The sequence below is a fragment of the Piliocolobus tephrosceles genome, chromosome 6, assembly GCF_002776525.5.
Source record: "Piliocolobus tephrosceles isolate RC106 chromosome 6, ASM277652v3, whole genome shotgun sequence".
NCBI lineage: Eukaryota > Metazoa > Chordata > Mammalia > Primates > Cercopithecidae > Piliocolobus > Piliocolobus tephrosceles.
The window spans coordinates 56,223,088-56,234,567 of NC_045439.1; positions in this window are offsets into that span (position 1 = coordinate 56,223,088).

Here is an 11,480-nt window from a genome sequence, read left to right on the forward strand (position 1 = left end):
GCAAGATGGTGGAGTAGGAGGCTCCAGTTGTAACACCCTTGTTAAGATACTTAACAAGAATATACAGTCCAAAATGTCTTTACAGGAACTCCAAGAACTGTTTAAGAAGTCAGAGTACCCTAGGTGAGCACAAAGCTGAGAACAGCTGCATTGAAATGAAGGTAGGCCATTGCCTTCTACCTGCAATTACCCCTCACCCAATTTGACATACCCCAGCACAGTTGGGAGAAAGTGTCCAATTTGTGGTTTCTCCTTAGGAGAGAGAGAGAATATGGGAGTGGAACATGCATACAATGTTCCAGCTTTTCAGAAGCCGGTCAAGGGACTGGTTTCTTTCTTGCCTAACTTAGTCCTGATGAAACCTGCATACTCTAGATACCTAGGAGCTCAGAGAATAAAATAGAACTCAGAGAATAAAAGTGGCTTCCTTTGCTGGAGCATGAGAGAATCTGCAGCACCACAGTCAAGAAGCCAGCACAGCTCAGTGCTATCAGGACATGATGCTCAGTTCTTGACTTGAAAGAGAAGTGTGGAATGTGCATCTAATTTTCCATCTTGTAGAGGATGTGGGGGCTGCCTGAGGGACTGGTTTCTGTCTCACCTGGCTCAGAGTGGTGAAAGAAATAGCATACTTTGGATGTCTGAAAGCTACAGAGAGCAAAGGAGAGCTTAGCAACTTGTTGCAGCACCCATAACCTTTAGTACAACAGACAGGCACCAGAGATAGCAAGAGATTACAAGCTCCTGAAAAAGAAATTCACAAACCTCTGTAACTGGGAAATGACATGCACAAGGCTAGAGAAGACGTATCTCCAGAAAAAGATTGAGAACCCCTTAGAATTCTGATCCAGGCTGATTGGTGACAATCTCCCCCTTCTCTTGAAGGTACTCAAAAAAGGTAAAGAGAAGTAGCTGGTTTTTTAAACTCCCAAGTCTCAAGAAAAAAAAAAAAAAATCACAAGCAGCCAGGCATAGTGGCTCATGCCTGTAATCCCAGCACTTTGGGAGGCTGAAGTGGGCAGAGCACTTGAGGTCAAGAGTTTGAGACCCAGCTTGGCCAATGTGATGAAACTCTATCTCTACTAAAAATACAAAAATTAGCCAGGCGTGGTGGCAGGTGCCTGTAATCCCAGTTACTCGGGAGGCTGAGGCAGGAGAATTGCTTGAACCTGGGAGGCAGAGGGTGCAGTGAGCCGAGATCATGCCATAGCACTCCAGCCTGGGTGATAGAGCAAGACTCTGTCTCCGGAAAAAAAAAAAAAAAAATCACAAGCTTATGAAGAAACAGGGAAACATGGCCCAAATAAAGGAACTAAATTAATTTCCAGAAACTGACCACAGGGAAGTAGAGATCTGTAAATTATGTGACAAAGAATTCAAAATAGCCATATTAAATAGAACACAATTGAATGAAATCAGGTAAACAATGTATGAACAAAATGAAAATATCGACAAAGGTATAAACTTTGAGAGAGAGAGAGAGAATGAATGAAACAAATTTTGGAGCTGAAAAGTTCAATAGCTAAGTTGAAAAAAATCACTACACCGGTCCAATGGCAGGTTTCTTCAGGCAGAAGAAATTATCTGTAAATACAGGTTATTTGAAATTACTGAATTAGAAGAGTAAAAAGAAAAAAGAATATAAGATGTTTTATGTAAGCCTATAGTAACCGCAAAGAAAATACCTATAGAAGATACACAAAAGAAAAAGAGAAATTAAAATACATCACTACAGAACAATCAATGACACAAAAAAGAAAACAGCAAGAAAGGAAAAGGAGACAATAATTACAACTCAGGAAAGCATAACAAAATAGCAATAGTATGTTCTTCCCTATCAATAATTACTTGAAATGTAAATGTATTAAACTCCTCAATCAAAAGACATAGAGTGGCTAAATGAATATGAATCAAGACTCAACTATACGTTGCCTACACGAGACCCATTTTAGACTTAAGGTCACACATAGGCTAATAGTGAATGGAAGGAAAAATATATTCAATGCAAGTCATAAACCAAAAAAAAAAAAAAAAACAGGCTGGCTATCCTTATATGACACAAAATAGACTTTAAGTCAAAAAGTCACAATATACAAAGAAATATTTATTCACAATATGTATTCACAAACTCACAATAAACAAAGAAATATTTTTATAAGGATAAAAAGGTCAGTTCTCACAGCATTAGAGCACCAAAATACATAATGCAAACACTGGGAGTTCTGAAGGGACAAATAGCAATACAGTAATAGTAGGGGACTTCAATAACTCCACTATCAATGATGAATAGAACATCCAGAAAGAATATCAGTTAGAAAATAGTGGATTTAACATTATAAACCAAATACACCTAATGGATATACAGAATTACGCACACAACAGCAGCAGCATACTTATTCTTTTTAAGCACATACAGAACATTTCCCAGGAGAAATAGTGTGTTAAATCACAAAAGAAATCTTAATTTGGAAGACTGATATGATACCAAGTATCTTTTCCAACTACCGTATCTATTTTCATCAAACTAGAAATAATAGCAAAAGGAAAACTGAAAATTTCACAAATAACTTGAAATTAAACAACACACTCTTGAACAACCAACGAGTCAAATAATAAATCACAAAGAAAATTAGAAAATAATTTTAGACAAATGATAAAAACACAACATGCCAAAACTTACTGGATGCAACAATTAGTAATAGAAAATTACTAATAGAAAAATCCTACATTAAAAAAGAAAAATGAGCTCAAATCAAAAGCCTAACATTACATCTCAAAGAACTAGAAAAAGAAGAGGAAACTAAACCCAAAGTTAGCAGAAGGAAAGAAATAATAAATATTGGAACATATATAAACAATATAGAGAATAGAAAAACAATATAAAAATCAACAAAACTAAGAGTTGGATTTTTGAAACAAGATTTACAATATTGACAAGACTTTAGCTAGACAAACTTTATATGCATTAATTCAAGCTTTTCCTAACAAATCCAAGAAAATGAAACCATGTTTATCCCCATCTTATAGAAGGATAAACTGAGGCCTAGGGAGGCAAGGCAAGTTACCCAGGGCCTCATACAACTCATAAAAGGAAAAGCTAAGGCCAGGCACGGTGGCTCACGCCTGTAATCTCAGCACTTTGGGAGGCCAAGGTGGGTGGATCACCTGAGCTCAGGAGTTTGAGACCAGCCTGCCCAACATGGCAAAACCCTGTCTTGGGCATGGTGACAGGTGCCTGTAATCCCAACTACTCAGGAGCCTGAGGCAGGAGAATGGCTTGAACCCGGGAGGTGGAGGTTGCAGTGAGCCGAGAGCGTGCCACTGCACTCCAGCCTGGGCAACAAGAGCAAAACTCTGTCTCAAAAAAAAAAAAAAAAAAAGAGACCTCTAGAGACCTTGTTTACCCCTTCTACCATGTGAGAACACAGCTAGAACATGTTGTCAGCCAGAAAGCAGACTCTCATCAGTCACCAAATAGACACGCACCCTGATCTTGGACTTTGACTTCCCAGCTTCAAGAACTGTGAGAAATGAATTTTTCTTGTTTATAAGCTACCCAGTTTATGGTATTTGATTACAGCAGCCCAAAATGGACAAGAACAATTTATGTGCAGCTTTTTGTGTGGATATAGGTTTTCAACTCATTTGAGTAAATATCAAGGAGCATAATTGCTAGACCAGCAATTGGAGTTGTCAATGTTTGGGATTTTAACCATTCTAATAGGTGTGTTGTGGTACTTCACTGTTGTTTTAATTTGCAGTTTCTTAATGACATATACTGCTAAGCATATGAAAATATATTATTTATTTTTTATGGTATTTCCATTAAGATCTTTTGCCCATTTTTATTTTTTTTTCTAATTTTTTAGAGTCCCTTCTGTATTTTTGGAAGTAAGTCCTTTATTGGATTTGAGTTTTACAAATATTTCCTCTCAGTCTGTGGTTTGTCTTTTCATTCTCATAACAGTGTCTTTCAAACAGCAGAAGTTTTTATTTTAATGAAGTCCTGCTTATCAAAATTTCTTCATGGGTCATGCTTTTGGTGTTATATATAAAAACTCATCACCAAAGCTAAGGTCACCAAGATTTTCTCCTACATTGTCCTCTAGAAATTTTAGAGTTCCGCATTTTGTATTTAGATCTATGATCCATTTTGAGTTAACTCTTGTGAAAGGTGTAAAGTCTGTCTGTATTCATTTTTTTTTTTTTGCATCGAATATCTAGCTGTTCCATCATCAATTACTGAAAAGACTGTCTTTTCTTCATTGAACTGACTGCTTCTTTGTAAAAAATCTGTTGATTCTATTTGTGTGGGTCTATTTTTAGACTCTCTATTCTTTTCCATGGATTGACTTGTCTATTCATTGCCAATACTACATGGTCTTGATTACTGTAGCTTGGTAGTAGGTCTTGAAGTCGGTAGTGTCAGTTCTCCAACTCTTTCAGTTCTTCAACATTTTGTTGACTATTCTGTGTTAACTTTCCATATAAACTTTAGAATCCATTTGTTGATACCCACAAAACAACTTGCTGGGATTTTGGTCGTGATTGCATTGAATCTATAGATCAAGCTGGAAAGAACAAATATCTTAATGCTATTGAGTCATCCTATCCATGAACATGGAACATTTCTCCATTTACTTCAATATTTTTGACTACTTTCATCAAAGGTTTTGGTTTTCCTCATATAGATCTTATGTATATCTTGTTAGATTCATACATAAGTATTTCTCCTCCTCCTCCTTCCTCGTCTTCCTTTTTTCTTTTTTGTAAGACAGGGTTTCACTGTCACCCAGGCTGGAATGCAGTGGCGCAATCTCAGCTCATTGCAACCTCTGCTTCCTGGGCTCAAGCCAACCTCCCACCTTTGCCTCCCGAGTAGCTGGGACTAAACACCACCACATCTAGCTAACTTTTTGTATTTTTGTAGAGACAAGGTTTCACCATGTTTCCCAGGCTAGTCTTGAACTTCTGGACTCAAGTGATCTTCCCACTTCAGCCTTCCAAAGTGCTGGGACTACAGGCGTGTACCACCACACCTGGCCGCCGCTGCCGCCACCTCTTCCTCCTCCTTCTTCTCCTCCTCTTCCTTCTCCTTCTTTTCTTTTCTTTTCTCTTTTCTTTCTCCTTCCTTCCTTTTCTTTTTTTCCTCCTTCCCCTTCTCCTCCTTCTTCCTTCTTTCTTTCTTCTTTCTTCTTCTTCCTTCTCCTTCTTCTCCTTGTTTTCTTTTTCCTTCTTTCTTTTTTTGCTCCTAATGTAAATGGTGGTGGGTTTTTAATTTCGACCTCCAGTTGTTCAGTTGTTCATTGCCAGTGCATGGGAAAGCAATTGACTTTTGTATATTAACCTTGTATCCTGCAATGTTATCATAATCAACTACTCATTCCAAGAGTTTGTTGTTGATGATAACTAAATTTTTATAGACCAACCATAAATGTATGAATTATATATTAATTTGTGTCTTCATTCATGCCAAGGGTAAAGCCTGACTAATGGACTCTGATAGGCACAATCCTTGACTCCATTCTATAATGATCTCTAAAGCACAGATCCCTGAGGCCAAGACAGATGTAAACAAAATTAGTCAAAAGAAGCACAGAAATGTATATATCAGAGTGAGTAGAATGAAGAGTACCAAATTACAAATGACCATTTAGGCTTCTATCAGATCAGAAGAAAATGGAATAAATTGGCACTCTGAAAAATATAATCAAAGCATAGTGCTGGTATCATCATGAAAGCAAAATAACTAATACAAAAGGAAGACTGGATAGAACATCACGAAAAAATAGATGAAGAAATGACAACTCCATGAGATGAAGCTTCTCTTCATGGCCTATCTATGCCCACAATCAATAGTTTATTCATTTGGATTTCTCCAAGAAGTATACCCTGAGACATGAATTAAAGTGTAAACATTTCATTTGAGGATAATCCTAAATAAGACCATTAAGGAAGCGAAGTACAAAAAAATGAGAAGGTGGCTAATAAAGAGTGAGTTTTCAAGGCACTGTGGGCAACTAGTGGCACTTGGGGCAAGCCACTTTGAGTTCATGGCAGACATGAGTTCATTGTTCTGGAAGACAATGTGGAACATATCTCAAAAATATCTCACTCAAGAGACAAAGAATCTAGGTATTTATCCCCTCAAACCATCACCTATCCAGTATAATTGGTTTGTGATATAGTTTGGATGTTGTCCTCTCTACATCTCATGTTGAATTGTAATCCCCAGTATTGGAGGGCCTGGTGGGAGGTGACTGGATCATGGGAGCAGCTTTCTCATGAATGGCTTAGCACCATCTTCTTGGTGATAAGTGAATTCATGTGAGATCTGGTTGTTTAAAAGTGTATGGCACCTCCCCCTTCCCTCTCTCTTACTCCAACTCTGGCCACATGATGTGCCTGCTGCATTTCACCTTCCACCATGAGTGAAAGCTCCCTGATGCCTCCTTGGAAGCAAAGCAGATGCTGACACTATGCTTATAGAGCCTGCAAAACCATAAGCCAATTAAACCCCTTCTCTTTATATATTACCTAGTCTCAGGTATTTGTTTATAGCAGTACAAGAATGGCCTAATACAGTTGGGCTACTTCCAACAGGATTAACTCCCTGGATCTTCTGACTTGACCAGTGTGTGGGCTGAGCTTGCTCTCTTAGCTAGGAAAATCCCTCCAAGACTCATAGGATTTTTGCACTAAGTGGCCTTCAGTGTGAAGAAGTACATGCTAAGGAAATCTGGACAAGGCACCAATAGCATCTGCCACAATGGAGATCTGAATATGTTAAGCGGTTAAAATATTACTAGCTAAGTAATTTGATTTGGGTGTTTTGATTGCAAGGAAAAAAGGCAAACTTAAGCTAACCAAGAAAAGTTAAGGTTATTGTAAAGATACCAATAGATTCATGGGCATACAACTACAGAAACCAAGGTAATGCCAGGCCTAATGGGAATTGAAACTAATAAACCATTAAGAAGCAATGTAGCTACTGTGTCTTCTACAAGGGACACACTCATGACTTGTCTCTGCCTATTTCTTCCATGCATCTCTGTTGACAAAAAGAGTCAAACTCTGTAAAATATTTGAAGAGATTTATTCTGAGCCAAATATGAGTGACAATGGCCTGTGACACAGCTCTCAGGAGGTCCTGAGAACGCGTGCCCAAGGTGGTCAGGGTGCAGCTTGGTTTTATACATTTTAGGAAGGCATGAGACATCAATCAAATACATTTAAGAAATACATTGGTCTGATTCAGAAAGGCAGGACAACTCAAAGCAGGGTGCTTCCAGGCTATAGGTAAATTTAAACATTTTCTGGTTGACAATTGACTGAGTTTATCTGAAGACCTGGGATCAACAGAAAGGAAATGTTCAGGTTATGTTCCATAAAGGATTGTGGAGACAAGTTTTATTGTGCAGAGGAAGCTCTCAGATAGCAGACTTCAGAGAAAGCAGGTTGTAAAATGTTTCTTATCAGACTTAAAAGGGTGCTTGGCTCTTAGTTGATTATCTCCTGGATCTGGAAAGGAAAGAAGGAAAATGAAGGGGAAAGGAGATTCTCTATAGAATGTGGATTTTTCCCACAAGGGACTTTGCAGGGTAATTTCATGGTATGGCAAGGAAATATAGTTTGGGTAAAACATTTTTATTTTCTTCCTTGTTATGCCAGGATCAGATTGGAAAGTAAGTCACGATATACAGGGTTAAATAAAACTCATCTGATGAGAATTTATGGTTTGTAGGGCATGATTCCCCAGACTCCTTAGATAGAAATTTGGGCGAGATAAAAAATCAGAGCTTAGTCCTCATCTCTTTACTACTGTTTTAGTCAGGTTAGGCTATGCTATATTACAGCAATACTGATCTCTCATACCTTCACAACCAAAGTTAATTTCTCCTCTGTTGTTCTCCAAGCAGTGACTCATCATTCTGATGACTGCTTTCCATGTGGAGATTCAGCTTCCAAGCAACTTTGATCTTGTGGTGAAACAAAATCTCAGTACATTCTCCACAACATTGTGCAGGAACTATTTTCTGATTTGGTTTAAAAGTAACACTTATCACTTCGGCACACATTTCTTTGGCCAGAACTGGTCACAAGGTCTTGCCTAATAACAAAGAGTGAGGATGTATAGTCTCCCACATGTCGAGGAAGGAAAAGACACCAAGATACTGCTAAGCGCTACTAATTCTACCACACCTTGAAACTAGCTTCCATATAACCACATTGGCTAATTTGGCTTCTGGTACCTCGTTACCTTTTTGCCTAGCCCTCCAACTAACATACTTAGTCTTTCAATTTCCCAATTTCAAAATCCTAAGAGTAGAATTTCTATACTCAGAGTCTTCCAGCATTACCCAAAGCAGTAACCATTACATTTAAAAGAAATTGTGGTGTGAATGACTTCTGACTTTAAGACTTAAACATTACAGAAGAGCCTGGGGAAACATTTACTAACTACCTAAAGAAAAGAGATTCTACCAAAAAAAAAAATGTATTTTTCTGGCAAATTATCTTCATCTTAAAGGCAGGGAAAAATATTTTAAAACTTACAGAATGTAGAGAAATTCACCAGGAAGACAGATCCAAAGAACAATATAGGGAACAATGGCATTGGGACTGTATTGGGAGGCTTAAAAAGAAAGTAGCTACGATTTCTAAGAAGGACAGAGCAAATGATATGAATCAGATTAACACTCTAATAGCACACATAAAGTAGAATTCCAACATAAAAGATTAGAAACATAAGAGGGGCTTCAGAATTCCAGTGTGTAACCATGAAGATTAGATAGAAGAATGGGAATCCCAAAGTAGAAGTGCTCACAGTCCTTCAGAAATTAAGTCGAAAATCTATTTAAAAATTATGTATTAGATGTTTTTCAACTTATAACACATTAATCACATACATTTGTTATAAAACAATGTACAATGATGTAGAAAGCCAATCATCTCCCTTTTTGCTGCATTCCCAACCCCAAATCCATAGCAGTGCTAACAACACAGTATTGTGACACCCTCTTTCTCCTTGTTCATACATGTAAATTCAAGTAATATATTTGTATCTAGGGGTGGATGGGTTGGTTGGTGGCTTCTTAACAAAAGAGAATCATAATACACACATTAGCCTGCAACTTGGTCTTTTTCATTTGATAAGGTATTAGGATAACCATATATATCAGTATATATAAATCTAGGTATTTTTCTTTTAAAATAGACATGTGTGTGTTAGAGAGAGAGAGAGAAACATGTAGTCACTCATAAAGTTAATTTACGTAAGTAAAATATCCTATATGCTGGGGAAGTAAAATGGGCACCTTTTAAACGGCTTATACTCGACCCCCTCCATCTCCACCTATAATTCACTCCCTGATGTTTCCAGGTAACCATAGTTTACAACCTGGTGAGCATGCTTTAATAAGTTTCTACATCTTCATATAATCATATGTAAACATATGTACATAGAGGTGCTTTAAGGAGGGGCACTGTCAGCCTAACAAAAGTGAAATTATCTTATATACCCTCCTATGTATCTTATTTTTCCCAATAACAATATTTGATGGAAATCTCTCTAAATCCAATGCTAATGAATTCATTATTTTTCATGGATTTATCACAGTCCATGGCATGGATGCAATATAATCTATTCAACCATGACACTATCAGTGGAAGTTGATTTTTTTTCTAGTTTGGGGACAACATAAACATCTTTCTACAAGTCTTCTTACATATTGATTTTTTTATAATGTAGTTTTCTAGCAATGGAATTGGTGAGTTGAAAAGTGGGTATATTTTTTACTTCAATAGATGTTTCCATACAGCTTATTTAGAATCTTTACGTACAATTGATTATAGATATGTGAGTCTATCTCTGGAGTCTATTCTTTTTCATTGATCTATGTGTCAATCCTTAAGTCATTAACACAATACCTTAATTATTACAGCTTCAAAATAAGTTTTAAAATCAGTTAGTATGACTCTTTCAAGTATTATCTTTTTTTCAAAATAGTTTTAGCTGATCTAGCTTCTTTGCGTATTCATGTACATTTTAGAATCAATTTCCACCAAAAACCAAACCTTCTGAAATTTTCACTGGAAGCATATTGAATCTATTGATCAATTTGGAGGAAATTACCATTTTAGCCATATTCAGTCTAAGTGTATATTTCCATTTATTGAATATAGCATATTTTTCTGCTTATTGAAGGAGAGGTAGGAGGCCTGTGTGGGTAAGAGGCAAGGAGGAGGGCTGATCCCCCTGCCTCCATCCCACATGAAGAGGAAGGAGTGAGCTGCAGCCCCTCTCACATTCCACTTTCACCTCCATCTATATTGCTTCCAGTGTGGAGCTGCCATGGACTGTAGAGGACTACGTGCTCGCAAACGAGACGTTACCGATAAGTCCTGCTCTTACAAACGAAGCAGGACGTTCCGGTAAGTCCTGCTCTTGCAAATGAAGCAGGGTGTTCCTTCCTTGTTTGCAGGGAGGACAAAGGAGCCAGCTGCAAACGGCAGACCCTCGGGGCTTGTTTATGTGTAAACATCTTGAAAATCCAGAAAGTCGGAGAAAGGTCAGAAAAACAATGTGTCTTGTGACTTGGTAACATTCCACAAACGACTGTATAAAATAAAGCAGAGTGTGTCGTTCGGGGTGGCCGCCATGTTTGTCTTGTCTTGTGTTGTCTTGTGTGTTCATTCCTTTGTTTAGGAAACACGCGGACCCCAACAATGGACTGACAGGAATTGTGACAGCTAAATCTGCCCCTGGCCACCCTTGAGGCCCAAGCTGTCAGGAATGGGGAGGGCAGCTTGTTTGCTACAGCTGTCTCTGGGGCACGTGTGGGACTCCCCGGTCTACGAATGCTGCATGCCCCCACCTCAGGGTCCCCTTGGGAGAAGATTCACACTGCTGGGGTGGGGACCCCACAGGGCCTCGGGTGTATATCTTTCCATTTATATATATCTTTTCATTTTTTGAATATAGTATATCTTTTCACTTATTGAGGTCATCTTTAATTTATCTCTGGAATGTTTTATAGTTTTCAGTGCCGCGATCTTGTACATATTTTGTGGAGTTAATTTTCTTAATGTAAATGGTATAGTTTTTAATATCAACTGCTCAATGTGCATGGTTAGTACATAGAGATACAGTTGATTTTTGTACATTCAATGAGTTATCTTCATTCTGGCTGAAGGGAATATGAGTAATTCCTGGTTCTGTGTGTGCTCTTAGAATTGTTTGTATTACAATTCCAATAAGTGCTCTTTCCTCAGAAGTTGTTACTGTCCAGTCTGGTGGAGGTTCACCCTATACATGCACATATTGTGTTCAGTCAAAAGTCCAAGCAAACCCTCACACAGATACCTGAAACTCTATCTCTTCACTCTCTGCAAATTCAAGTTCTCTTGGCCTTCCCAAAATTCTCTGTCTCTTCTGTCTTGTTTTTCTAAGACCACCAGAGCGAGCAAAAGAACCAGCG